The sequence below is a fragment of the Panthera tigris genome, chromosome A2, assembly GCF_018350195.1.
Source record: "Panthera tigris isolate Pti1 chromosome A2, P.tigris_Pti1_mat1.1, whole genome shotgun sequence".
Classification (NCBI taxonomy): Eukaryota; Metazoa; Chordata; class Mammalia; order Carnivora; family Felidae; genus Panthera; species Panthera tigris.
The window spans coordinates 35,047,915-35,063,316 of NC_056661.1; the positions used below are offsets into that span (position 1 = coordinate 35,047,915).

General features: G+C 38.7%; 1 pseudogene; it reads right to left on the minus strand.

Annotated features, from left to right (window-relative positions):
* Nucleotides 1-232: 232 nt before the first annotated feature.
* On the minus strand, nt 233-15,012 carry LOC107180993 (annotated as a pseudogene).
* Between the last annotated feature and the right edge of the window lie 390 nt (nt 15,013-15,402).

A 15,402-nucleotide genomic window follows, 5' to 3' on the forward strand; every position in this document is an offset into this window, starting at 1 on the left:
AAGATTATAATCTCAAGATTATAACCACGATGTGGATTAAAGGCCTAAACGTGAAACCTGAAACCATAAACATCTTGGAAGAGAGTACAGTCAGTAATGTTGCTGACATAGCCTGTAGCAACATTTTTCTTTTTTCCTTCCTTCTTTCTTTCTTCCTTCCTTCCTTTTTTTTTTTTTTTTTTTGGTTGGTTGTCAAATGATCCTTTATTAAAATATTTTCCTTTTGTCGTTCTTAACTAGGTGGACATTCCACTGCACCATTATTGATGTCATCTATGATGTCATGAGGGTGGCCGCCATCAACATTGTAGCCCATGGACTAGGCGGTCCCCAGAATCTCTATAATGGTTCCAGAGGGTTCCCTGCCTAAAGGTTGATCCCGCATCTGTTGGGCAATGTTGACAGTCTCATCAAAAATGATACTTCCACTGTGTTTAATGTTTTTCTGCTTCTTTCTGTCTCTTGGCAGCTCCTTGAGGGCTTTGATAATCAGGGCAGAGGCAGAAGGTACCACTTCAATCTGGGCCTGTCTGGTTATGAATGGTCGGGTTCACTGTAATTCCCAGACCTTTCCAGTCACCTGTTGCCTTGGCAATGTCATCACCAACATTTTTTGGAGACAGACCCAGTGGCCAATCTTCAGGGCCAGAGCAGACGTGGCACTGAGTTTGCCACCGGTGCACCTCAGGTATATGACTTTGATCTAGTTGGGGTCGAGCTTAGGAGGCGTGTGGGAGGTAGTTGGTGCCAGCGGTTGGTGTCAGATGAATCCAGATTTGGGATGATCAAAGACTGTTGCACCGTTGCCTCCTCAAAGCTGAAAGCCAAAAACCTTTTTCTAGATACATCTCATAAGACAAGGAAAATAAAAGCAAAAATAAACATTTGGGACTACATCAAAATAAAAAGCTTCTGCATAGTGAAGGTATAATCAAGAAAATTAAAAGGCAACCACTGAATGGGAGAAGATATTTGTACCTAACATATCTGATAAAGGATTAGTATCCAAAGTGTATAAAGAGCTGATAAAACTCAACTTGAAGAAAACAAATAATCCAATTGTAAAATGGGCAGAAGACATGAAGAGGCAGTTCTCCAAAAACACATCCAGATGGCCGATACACATGAAAAGATGCTCAACATCACTCATCATCAGAGAAATACAAATCAAAACTACAATGAGATATCATCTCACACCAGTCAAAATGGCTAAAATCAAAAACACAAGAGACAAAAAGTGTTGGAGAGGATGTGAATAGGAACTCTCTTACACTGTTGGTAGAAATACAAACTGGTGCAGCTATTATGGAAAACAGTATGGAGTTTCCTGAAAAAGTTAAAAATGGAACTACCCAATGGTGCAGCAGTCAACGCTACTGGGTATTTTCCCAAAATATACAAAACACTAGTTCAAAGGGATACATACACCCCAATGTTTATAGCAACATTATCAACAATAGCCAAACTATGGGAACAGCGCAAATGTCCATCAATAAAGAAGTGGATTAGGAAGATGTGGTGTGTATGTGTGTGCTTATATACACACACACACACATATGTATATATACACAAAGGAATATTATTCAGCCATGAAAAAGTTATGTTGCCATTTGAAATGATCTGAATGGAACTAGAGAGCATAATGTTAAGCAAAATAAGTCAGTCAAAGAAAGACAAATACCATGATATCACTCCTATGTGGCATTTAAGGAAAAAAAGGAAATGACCAAAGGAAAAAAAGGGAGAGGCACGCACAAACCAAAAAACAGATTCTTAATTATAGAGAACAAATGAATGGTGTCCAGATGGGAGTGAAATGGGTGATGGATATTTAGGAGCACAACTCGCTGGGATGAGCACTAGGTGATGCATGGAATTGTGGAATCGCTAATTTGTACACCTAAAATTAACACATCACTGTAGGTTAAGGAATAAAATAAAATAAAATAAAATGAAACAAAATAAAATGAATGTAACATAATACAAACTTTCATACATTACTAGTGAGATTGTTCATAAAAGCCTTATTTTTAATAGAATGACATTAGAAATAGCCCAGTATTCATTGGTGGGATAATATATATATTGTGATACATTCACAAAATTCACTATTATACAACAATTTAAAACATGAAATAACTATAGGTACACGTGATAGCACAGTTGAGGGTTCAACCAAGCAAAACTATTTGATATATCCAATCAATATAATTTTTTTATAAAACAAGAGAATGATAAATATAAAATTCTAGATAATGGTTACCTTCAGGGAAGAGGGGGAAAGTTGATACAGAAAGGATCACACAAAGATATTGATAATGTTCTCATTCTTGGGTGGTGGGTTCATATGTGTTCATTTTACTAGGTGCCTTGTACAAAGCAAGTATTTCATGATGTAAATAAAACAAAATTCATACATTTTTTAAGTGTCATGGTATAGGAACCCGGACATATTCAACACTTTGAAACTAGTCCCATTTTCATTGCAGTGCTGATGGGCCAGGATTTAAGCAGTGATTAGAATGTACTGGCAAATTTTACGGTTCCTGGAGTCCCACTGTCTCTCCTGGAATCTTGACTCTGCCATTTACTAGCTGTAGGATTTGGGGGAAGTTTCTTAACTTCTCTTTACCTGCATGTCCTTGTCTTTAAAACGAGGATAAAAATGAGCCTGGCTTCACAGGGTTGCTGTAAAGATTATGTAAAAGAACGGGGTAAAATAAAGCTCTTAGAACACAGTTGCTTGAACACAAAGTTAGTTCCTAGTAAACAGGACCCACAGGGATTAAACCAGAGGCCTGAAATATCACACACATGCCCTCTTGCACTTCTTCTGTTGCCATGAGCAGGCCTTACCCATAGGTAGCTGCTTTTCTCCTTGCCTGGACTCCAGAAGAAGCACATGTGAGCCCAACCCACCATAAGAAGAAAGGTCAAGTGGGCCTGCCATCTGAGGCAGAACTAGGTGTCTGAGCCCAACCTCCCTGTCTGAGCCCAACGTAGATGAACCAATGCCCACCCACCATGCAGTTAGAGAACTGAGAATAAAAAATCATTTGCAAGGATAGGAGTCTTAGAATATTTTGTTGGCAAAAGTGGTTGATGGACGTGTGAGATGCTATTATTATTATAATAGTAATTATTCAAGTAGTTCACTCATATATGAGATACTACGGCTGTAATCATTATTATTATCGGTATTGAACATTTTAAAAGAGAGTTGTTCCTGGGTCTGCAAGGTTTATCTCACTCACATTTTACCTAGTCGGGTTAGACTTAGTGCCTTAAAATACTGGGAATTTTTAGTTTCTGTCTTGAGCGGCTGCCTCAAGGATAAATATCTTGCTCCCATTGACCTCATCGCTCCTCTAGCTCCAGAACACATAGACTTGAGCTGGCTTTGTTTCGGCACGCTGCCATTGTCAAAAAGACCTGACAATAGAAAAGAGACACACTATCCCTAGTGCGGTAAACAGTCAGCCTTGTAACTAGCTATTTGACATCTCTATTATGAATGTCTCCCTTTATTGTCAGAGCATCCCACAGTTCATAAACCACCCGTGCACAAATCGTCTTATTGATCTACGTTGCAACCTGTCTGGTAGCCAGGGTCAGGATTAGGTTGCCTCCTGTGTAATGAAGAGCTCTAATCTCAGAGCAGTTATAGTGACTTGCCCAAGGCCACAGAGCTTTTAAATGGTACGACTGGACTCAAATCTCAAAGTTCTGATGCCAAATATTGCTTTTCTTTCACTGCTCCATGGATGCCTTTGAATACCTCCAGTTTTCTTGCTTGAGAATACACTTTTCAACAGGTTACATCACCAACAGATTGGGTCATTCTCTTATGTCACACTGGTGCCATGGGAAATGGGCAGTGCATGGATAGCAGCAGACTGGCATTCCTATGTCAGCCCCTGGAAGTCAGACAAACACACAGATTCCAGAACAGTACCTCCTGGGACTCTAATGAGAGAATGCAGAATCAGTGCACCATTGCCCTTTTTCATAAACTTATTTGGAAATTAAGGTATCATGTGAGATGAACTGATAAATGAATTTAACATATTTTCTTTAAAACATCTGCACAGGGGCGCCTGAGTGGCTCAGTCGGTTGAGCGTCTGACTTCGGCTCAGGTCACGATCTCACGGTCCGTGAGTTCGAGCCCCGCGTCAGGCTCTGGGCTGATGGCTCAGAGCCTGGAGCCTGCTTCCGATTCTGTGTCTCCCTCTCTCTTTGCCCCTCCCCCATTCATGCTCTGTCTCTCTCTGTCTCAAAAATAAATAAATGTTAAAATGTCTGCACAAAGCTTTCCAAGGGACTGCGCTATCAGATGTTCTTGTTTGCAAAATTCTTTTCAGTGATGTTACATTATTGTAAATCACACACGTCATTTTTGCCAAGACGGTAAGAGTTTCTAAAATAGTCTCTTGTTGCAGGAAGAGAACTGGGTTCTGTGATTCAATGTTAGGGGTGAAGGCTCAGGCATTTGACCACCTAAATTGCTGTCTCATTTCCACAATTTGCTGGTTGGGTGACTTTGGACAAGTGACAAGATCTCTAGACATAAGGTTTCTCATCTATAAAATGAGACAACTAATAAGACCTTTCTTATAGTTTTTATGAAGACTAAACAAGAATTCATACACAGTGCTTAGAAAAATAACAAACGAGTCAGTGTTCAAATACTAGAAATTTATCATTAATTATTTCTCAGACAGACATTAGTTGGGTGTGACCTTTGGCAAGTGATTTCATCTTTGTCATTTGCTTCGTCTGAGCTGCATATCATATGGATTGCTTTACCTGAGTATTATGCAGTGTTTAAAAGTTTCGATTTGAGTCAGATTGCTTAGGCTTCAGATTCCATGGGCAAGTACCAGAGTATCTCTAGGCTGTGGTGCCCTTTTTTCTTAAACGATGAAAATAAGAGAACCTACCTGATAGGATTGTTCAGAAGATTAAATGAGAAAATTGATGGTCAACACTTAGAATGATGCCTTACATGTGCCATTACTTAAAACATGGTACTGATAATACAACAGTGAGGAAGTTGGAATAAAAGGCTAAAGTTATTATCCTTGTCTCCCTTGGTCTCAAAGAGTTGACTCTCGAAACCTCCAAGCAAGAATACTTTAGAATCAAGACATTGACATCTTTGTGATGGTAGTCACCTGTCCCTGGGTTGTTAGTTTCTGGCTCCTGCTGGGTAGTCCGGCCTGCCCTTGGCTTTGGGCCCTCCCTCCCTAAAGGGGCATGTTTGGGGCTGAGCCAGAGTCCACATACACACGGTGGGTCCCACAGCTCACAGCTGCTGCCAATATGTTGCATAGAACACACTCTCCTTCAGAGTTCCTCTTAGCTGTTATTCCAGAAGTGTTTGGTAGAAGATACCCCTCAAAAATCCCTTCCTCCTACATGAGATTCTCCACTTCTCACAATTCTGGAATGGCCTTTCTGTTCATCCCTCGCCCCAGCCCAGCTACATGTTATCATCTCTGATCCCTTATCCATACCTGGAACACTCTCTCATCTCAGCCTGTAAAAATCCAGGCCTCTCCATCTTTAAAGGGCTAGCTAGAAACATGTTTTTCTTCACAATTAATCAGAAATCCTCCCCTTCATCTAAACTTCTCATCACCCTGAAAAAAAAATGTGACCCCTCTACTCTGGCCTGTAAGGATCTATGTGATCTTGTGATCTGCTCTTGCCTGCCTCTCTGAGACCGTTTCCTGCTTCTCTGCTTTAGGTGCCCAAGCCTTCTGTCGGTTCCTTTAGGATTCCAAGTTGATTGTCACCTTTTTTTTTTAACTTTTTTTTTTAACTTTTTTTTAAATTTATTTTTGAGACAGAGAGAGACAAAGCATGAATGGGGGAGGGTCAGAGAGAGGGAGACACAGAATCTGAAACAGGCTCCAGGCTCTGAGCTGTCAGCACAGACCCCGACGCGGGGCTCGAACTCACGGACCGCGAGATCATGACCTGAGCCGAAGTCGGCCGCTTAACCGACTGAGCCACCCAGGCGCCCCAGATTGTCACCTTTTTGTCTTAGTACTCACTGTTCAACTCTGCCTGGAAAGCTTTCTTCCAAAATCGTTTTCTCATCTTTTTTCCCCCCCTCTTCATTTTTAAGCCCTCAAAGAGGCCTTCCCTGAGCACCCAAGAAAAAGCCAAACCAGACCATACAAAAACCCACTTCCATTCCGGTCACTCTTGCACTGGTTCTCAGCTGGAGGTGATTTTGCACCCCTAGGAGATACTTGGCGATGTCTGGAGGCATTGATGGCTGTCATAACTGAGAAGGTGCTATTGGTAGTTCGCGGGTACAAGCCAGGGATGTTACCAAACGATGTACAGCCCAACCCCCACAGCAAACAATTGTCTGGCACAATATATCTGTAGTCCTAAAGGTGCAAAACTGCATCTAACATATAGTCTTGTTTTATTTTCTTGAAGGAATTTGACCCTTTGAAACTCTCACTCACTCCTTTTCCTGGCTTTGCCTACCTCCCGCTTTAGGATGTAGGCTCCGTGAAAGCAGGAATCTTGTCTGTTTTGGTCAATACTGCATCCCCAGGGTCTGGCAGGGTGCCTGACACTTGGTAGAAGCTTGAAAACTATTAGTTGAATTAATAAAACAGTCAGTGAATAAACGTTGGCAGGAACTTTTACCATGCATAGTGCTTACTCACACTGGTTACCAACCAGGTGTTTGTTATCTGTGCTTGTTCTTGAATTACATAGTTGGTGGCAGGGATATGACCTCACAGCGACAAGCATGATGAATAAATGCAGGATGGCCGAAATTAGCTCATTAGAAAGAAGTACCCAAAGTAAGCGTATTTTGCTTTTCCTCTGTGTCTAAGTATCCACGCAGCAATTCTCCATATCATAGGCTGCTGGTTGCCTTACCTGTGTTCTGCTGAGTGCTGCCGGGTTCCTCGTATATTTAATCCTGATTTTGTTTATAACTGTGTTTTTAGCTACCTAACAAATTAATAAAAACCAACATACATTCTCATAATTCCTGGGAACACATTAAAATTCCTAACACTGAACTTTGGTGACCAGGTTAACGAGTCCTTTTCTCCAGACGTTGGAATCTCACCTCCACCCTCTGGCCTACACACCCTACTTCTGTGCATATGCAATGTTTGAAATCCCGAGGACATGTTAATGATTTGGGATTAATTCTAAAGTGTCAGTGGATTAAAATTCCAAAGCGCACTTGTCTGCTCTTTTAAAACCAGGCAGGTGAGTGCAGGCTCAATGAAATGGCAGTGATGTTTCTTTGGTACAGTTCTCCTAAGAACAGAATGGCACACAGTGTGGTGACAACACGGTCATATGCATGAGCACGGTCCACTTGGGATAGCTTCAGCAATTGTATTTCAAGCATGATAGAATGTAGCATTGGACTTTGCTTGTTGTCATGGAACTAGGGCCTATGAACCCCTTTGTTCAAAAGGAAGTCAGCCAAGGGTATCCACGTAAGGCGTGTTAAGAGCTGACCGTGTCTTTATCATTTCCATACTTCTCCTATAGCCTCTGTAAGCAGAGGACTAGATGAGCTCCTGAATTCATAGAAAGAGGAAGCTGTGCTATGGGTTTAACCCCTTCTTCTGTAAAGGACGGCAGGGATTCCAGAAAACCATGTAGATATTGGGCTTATGAGATCAAGCTTGCTAATTTTGTTGTTTGGTTTTTCTATATTTTTGCTAAGTCTTTTTCTGCTTGTACAAAAGGTATGTCATCTTTCTTCTCTGATGGTGAATTTGCTTATTTTTCATCTTGTAGTTGTCATTTTCTACTTTATGTATTTTGAGGTTATGGTTTTAGGTTTATACTAGTTTAGAACTGTCTACCTTCTTAGTTAATTAAATTGTTATTATGGTTAGCATCAAATGATTACTATTGGAATGAATTATTTTTGTCCTAAGGTCTATTTTGTCTGATATGATTACTTCTATACCCATTGTCATTGAGTTACTATTTACCCGGTATGTCCTTTATCTTTTAACCCTTCTGAATCTTTATATTAAGATATATCTCCGGGGGCACCTGGGTGGCTCAGTCGGTTGAGCGTCTGACTTCAGCTCGGGTCATGATCTCACAGTCTGTGAGTTCGAGCCCTGCGTTGGGCTCTGTGCTGACAGCTCAGAGCCCGGGGCCTGCTTCAGATTCTGTGTCTCCCTCTCTCTCTGACCCTCCCCCGTTCATGCTCTGTCTCTCTCTGTCTCAAAAATAAATAAACGTTAAAAAAAATTAAAAAAAAAAAGATATATCTCCCATAAATGGCAGATGCTGAAGTTGTAAAAAACAGGCAGTTTTGTATAAGTAGACTGGAGAATTTGCTAGAGAGTTAAGCCCATTTACATTCATGTGATTTCTAGTATATTTGTGTTGATTGCTGTCATTTATGCTCTGTAGGTCTTGCTTTTCTTTCTCCCCCCCCCCTTTTTTCTCTTATTTTAGATTTATGAAATTTTGTTTCCTTAGTTCCATTTTAACCCTTGATTTTTTTGGAACTTCTAGGTCATATATCTATTCTTATAGTAATGATCCAAGCTATTGTAACATGCCTCTCTTAATGACACCTGAAGTTAACCAGTATCTTTATCACACTGCAGAATAATAAGAACTTAGAGCATTTTACTCAGATCATCTCCCTTACAACCTACATATTACCATTTTTTAGGTGTGAGTTTTAATCCCTCCCAAATTAGACAATATTATTATATTCTTTACTGTTAGTGATTTTTTATTCACCTTCTTGCAACTCAGCCCTTCCATGTGATAAAATTTTCCTTCTGTTTGACAGACATCTGTTAGAGTTTCTTTTAGTGAGAGTCAGAACCTTCAATAAATCACTCAGTTTTTGTGGTCTGACTCTTACTCTCAGGATAGCATGTGTGAGCAAATTCTTGGTATTGTTAGTGATTACACCTTGGAGCAAATTTGACTGTATTTCTATTTCAAATTTCTGGATGCTGTAAATTAAAGGGAATGGAAAGAGCACAAGTGGAGATTTTAAAGAAACACAAGCCCAATTATAACCATTAGCTTGATGCGATGTTTTCTTTTCTGCTGATTAAAATTGGTCAAATGAAGAAGATCTTATGGTTTATCCTAATATTCATAGCAATTCATATATAAAGACACAAACACAGAGAATGAGACCCCAAGATTGGCAATAATCTTATTTTAAATATTTTATTTTTTTTTTAAATTTTTTTTTCAACATTTTTTATTTTTTTATTTTTGGGACAGAGAGAGACAGAGCATGAACGGGGGAGGGGCAGAGAGAGAGGGAGACACAGAATCGGAAGCAGGCTCCAGGCTCCGAGCCATCAGCCCAGAGCCCGACGCGGGGCTCGAACTCACGGACCGCGAGATCGTGACCTGGCTGAAGTCGGACGCTCAACCGACTGAGCCACCCAGGCGCCCCTATTATGTCTTTTTTTTTTTTTTAATTTTTTTTCAACGTTTTTTAATTTTTTTTTTTATTTTTGGGACAGAGAGAGACAGAGCATGAACAGGGGAGGGGCAGAGAGAGAGGGAAACAGAATCGGAAACAGGCTCCAGGCTCCGAGCCATCAGCCCAGAGCCCGACGCGGGGCTCGAACTCACGGACCGCGAGATCGTGACCTGGCTGAAGTCGGACGCTTAACCGACTGCGCCACCCAGGCGCCCCATTTTAAATATTTTATTTGATCCAAACTGCCTTCTTATTGATGGGCTTTAATAAGAAAACATATATTTGAACATGACATTAACTGAAGCTAATAAAAAATTGCTATAGTTTCTTTTATATATTGAGGTTCTACAAAATCTATCATTTGAGAAGACAGTTCCTCTAACTAAATGATACCAGTGATGAAGGATGTATTTTTTCATTACACATGTGATTCTTTACCAGCTTATTATTCTTTGATACAGAACCTTAAAGGATACTGTTGTTACTTTGTAAATAAAGAGTAGGTTTAAATATTGCCTGCTTTACTGTAACTAATTGAAACAAAGTTTCAGAAAAACTTCTACAAAAATGTAAGTTAATGCAGGCTTTTCTCTCATGGATCTATGCCTGGCATTTCTCTCACCAAAAGGGAAGGTAAATGCAGTTGACATTGTGTCTAAAACTCTTCAATTCCTTGTTAGCATACAATCATGTACTCTTACTGAGGAGAGGATTTGATGTTTGTGATTAAACCAATCTAGGACAAATGAATTGTTACCAATCCGGCTAATGACAATAATTAACTGCTACTTCTTAAAATTTCCCGTTTCCTGATTAAATATAATAGCTCTCTAGTTTACCTGTTTTATTGACACAAGTATTGACGTAATTATTTTTTATAATAATGTAGTCAAAATGATTTTTTTAGCTATATTATACTTCCATTTCATATAACTCCTTATATGAATATATGTATATTCATATATCCTAAATTATAGATATATAAATCACCATTTCCATTAAGTTTCCATGCGTACTTCCTCTATCTTTTGATATATATATTTAGAACTAAAGATCCAATTTTTATGAATAAATAAAAGAAGGGAAACTATTAAGCAAATTCAATCATTATGTAACTGCATGGTAATTCTACTTTTAATAATTTTATAATTGAATGATTCAGCCAAAGCTCTATTCATTAGAATTATTCTTCTCTGGAAGGATTATTTGATATAGATTTTAGTTTAAAAAGAACAATGCTGACATCATCATCATCATTACCACCAACATTATCTCAACAACAATCATAGTCGCTATTCTTTATATCATATTCTTTTTTTTTTAAGTTTATTTATTTTGAGAGAGAGTGTGTGTGCATGCACTCATGAGTGGGGGAGGGGCAGAAGGAGAGGGAGAAAATCTTAAGCCCCAAAGTGGGGCTCGATCTCACAACCCTAGAATCACGGCCTAAGCCAAAATCGAGAGGTGGACACTCAAGCAAATGAGCCACCCACACGCCCCTATATCCTATTCTTTTCTACGAGTTCATTTAAATTATTTCACTTAATTCTCAAAATGTGATGCAGGGAAGTAAATAGAACATGTAATATGTCCCAATTGAGAGATGAGAAAAACGAGTTCTATGTATTTCAAGTGACTCAACAAAGCTAAGACTTGATTCCAGGCCTTCTGTTTCTGCCTAGTGTTCTCCTACTGGATGCAATCCCAGTACTTGTGAAACCCAAACCTATCACCTGTACTAAGCAGTGAATTCTATGTAACCTACAGATACCTTCCTGAAACAATTTTTGAATCTCGAAATAGAAGTACATGTATGATTTTTCATAGATTAACCTCTTCTCACACCTTGGATATTAGCTACAGATTTGGATAGACTTAAACCTGTATTGTCTGACCTGGTAGTCACTAGTTACCTATCACTGTTAAGCACTTTAAATGTAGAGAGTCTGAATTGTTTTAAGTATCAAAAACGTGAGATTTCAAAGACTTACTACGACAGAAAGTAAAATATCTCAATCATTTCTAATATTGATTATATGTCAAAATGAAAATATTTTGGATGTAATGTGACTAACATATTACTGACAGTAATTCCACCTGTTTTTAAAAATTCTTTTAAGGTAGTTATTAGAAAATGTATAATAATATATGTGGCCTACACGCACACTTCACGTTATATTTTTATTGGACAATACTGTTGTAGAGTTTTCAATTTTCTTGGGTATATTCCCCTGATTTTATTCTTTATTTAGTATGTTTTCCCTTTTAAAATGATTTAGACTTTTATGCCAGTATTTAAGGCTCATATTAACATAGTCATCTGTTTATTGCCTATATTTGGCACTCTACACTTTAATCTGGACCGTGTTATGCTATTTAAAAGTTTGTTAAACCTTCCTAAATTTGAAATGACTTTCAAATTAGAATTTCATATGCGTTGTAAAAGTCTAAAGTGTTCTAAAAAAAGAAAAGTATAAAGGTGGGGGGGAGGGTTAGGTTACAAAGAAATTTTATCCTATAAAGATAGAACTTAACAACGAAGTAAAATTGTACTGAATAATTACAATGGAAAGTTCTACCTGAGTTTCTTCTCTACTGTAAATGTAAAATATATACTTTCCCTATGTGTACGTATATAATAGATAATATATATATTCAGTTCTTGTATTAATTATAATACATGATATATATAACATGTATAATATATATAAAATATATAATATATACTGATATTATATTAGAATACACACACATATATGTATATATAACTTTCCCAATTTGTGTGTAAATGTGTGTGTGTACATATATATGTATATATACATGTGTTTTTCAAGGACCAGATGAGTGAATGAACACACAACACTTCAGAACAGTGTCTGCCATAAACAATAAATATTAGCTTTTATTTTGTTACACATTTTGATTGAACAAACCTCACAGATCAACATACCCCCATCTGATCCATGGCACCAAAGAACTTCACAGCTAATATGGGAACAAGTATTAATAAAAAAGAGTTGGAGAAACACATCTAAATACATTATCGTCCTTCCATACCCTGTAGCCTAAATATCTCTTCACTTTTGCAACTGTCTGTTTATATTTCTGTTGCTTTAAGAATTTCACTACTAAAGGGGAAATAATAGGTTATTATTTAGTCAAACTCTCTTAACAAATGAAGATGACCCCAAAAGAAATTAAAGAACATGTCTTGCACTCAAATCGTTATTTGAGAGATGCAAGAAGCATTTTATAGAGCGATTGCCACAGACTAGGGTTATGTAGAAGCTTTGAAGACATATTATTTAATCATCATAACAGACAAGCAAAATAAGGACTGTTACTTCTCCCTTTGCATAGGCTTGGAAATGGGAGCTGGAAGTAATGGAGTCGATTGTCCAAGGTCACACATTAGGGAGAATGGCGGCCAGCGGATAAACCCCAGTTTGATTCCAAATCTTGTGGGCTTGACCTTGTGTTATGCTGCTTTCCTTGTTAGTTGTTCTGTTTGTTAGTTTTTACTTTATGTTATTATTTTATTTTATTTTATTTTATTTTATTTTATTTGAGAGAGAATGCAGACATGAGTGGGGGAGGGGCAGAGGGAGAGAGAATCTTTAGAAGGCTCCATTTCCAGCAGGGAGCTGAATGCAGGGCTTGATCTCACCACCTGAGCAGGTATCAAGAGTCAGAGGCTTGGGGCGCCTGGGTGGCTCAGTCAGTTAAGCATCTGCCCTTGGCTCAGGTCATGATCTTGTGGTCCGTGAGTTCGAGCCCCGTGTCGGGCTCTGTGCTGACAGCTCAGAGCCTGGAGCCTGTTTCAGATTCTGTGTCTCCCTCTCTCTCTGCCCCTCCCCCATTCATGCTCTGTCTCTCTCTGTCTCAAAAATAAATAAACGTTAAAAAAATTTTTTTTAAATAAAAAAAAGAGTCAGATGCTCAACCAACTGAGATACCCAGGCACCCCTGTTTGTTTATTTTTAAAGAAAAATGACAAAACACAGAGATTATAAACTAATGATCCCTGGTCAGTCTTGGGTGGAGGTGAATTTAGGGCATTTGTCCCCTCTAGACTCTCACTGGTGACAAATGACCACACAGAAAGGCAGCAGCCCAAGTTTCATGGTTATGGAGCCCTAAGCAGACACCCCATGGAAACCCTTGATCTTTTCCCTCCAGCGAGAATGAACAAACAGGATGAGGAGTTAACAAGATTATGATGCACAAAAATATATAGACATACTTCCTTGAGGGACATGTAAACTGATGTAAGGAACAAAGAGAGACAGAATGTGAAAACGGTTGTGAAAATGACTTTTTACTTCTTCTCTGTCTAGAGACACCAGAGCTTAGCTTTTATTTTTCAACAGAATCATCAAGTTATAAGAACAAATCTCTGGATCTTCAGTGTGATAGACCCAGTGTTAATAAATTAAAATAATTTTTAAATTGGGTAAAGTCAATCCAGTTAATTTAATTGCTTATTAAAGGAAAACATCAACTTCTCCCTTTATTATTAAACTGTCTTAAAACTTATATTAAGTAATTATCTGAAGTAATATGAGGTCTACCGGACTTAATGATTTGAACAGTCAAATTTGATTAGAAAATGTCATGAATTACTTGAGTCCTTCCAGCCACCACAACTGTTCCACAGATAAACCTCTCAATCCTAAACTGAGGGCGTGGAAGGAAGAATGGAAGATAAGTCGATTCATCCAAAAGTATTCTTCTGCTTGCCTGGATCCAATGAGTACAAAATGAGATAGTTCTAGACAAGTCACATGAGAAGAGGCTACTCCTGGTAAGAATGGGTCTATTAATTTCATATTGCTGTTACACCAAATTGCCACAAACTTAGTTCGTGGTTTAAAACAGTCAAGATTTGTCATCTTAAGGTTCTGTATACCAGAATTCTTACTGGACTTAAAATCCAGGTGTCTGCAGGACTGGGATGCTTCTGGGTACTTTGGAAAATAATCCATTTCCTTGTCTGTCCAGCTTCTAGACCTGCCTGCATTTCTTGGCTTGTGGCCTTGTGCCTTTATCGTGAGGGCCAATCATGTAGCATCTTCAAGTCTCTCACTCTCTCTTTCTCTGTCTCCATCTCTGTCTCTCTCTCTCTTCTGCCTCCCTCTTCCACTTATCAGGACCCTGATACAACCAGCCTTCACCACAGAAATACAATTGCCTCATGCTGTCCCTTTCACCCCTGTGACCAGCCATTCCTTATCGCAGTCTTCCTGCATCCCCTAACATCACGTATTGGTAACCACAGTTGGTTAGGCTGCTTTAATTTAGTGTGTTCTCATTTAGATGAATGACCATTTTATTGTATTCCATTATCACCCAAGAAATCTTATCCACCAGGAAACAGATTTATCTGAGCTGAAATTTGTTTGGTCATCTGATCTTTTGGCTAACCCACACTCTTGTAACGATGGCTTTGTTCATCCCACCCATACCATATAATTTGTACTATTCGTGGAACTATCTGGCTGAATTCTCGGTCTTCGTTTTCATTTTGCCACATGTATAGTTGCTTCCAATGTCTGTGTATATAGCGACACATAATAATGTCTGGATGTATACAGATGCTCACAATATCTGGGTATGTGGACAGACATGCACAGTATCTGAATATGTATACAGATATACATGTAGAAATTTATATAGTGTATGGAGGTAAATATTTGGCAAAAACACACTCACTTAAGGGAAGACTGATATCCAGTGCTTGTACTGTCTGTTCAGAAAGTTTGGAAGATGAGTTACATGGAACCAGTTGTGGTAAAATTATGTGGATAGTTGTCTCAAAAGACATGGGTAGACAGAAGACCATGCTGTCTATGTAAATACCAAATCTTGGTCTCTGAGACCCAGATAGGTCTCACTGGTAGAAGGTAAATCTTATCACGAGATC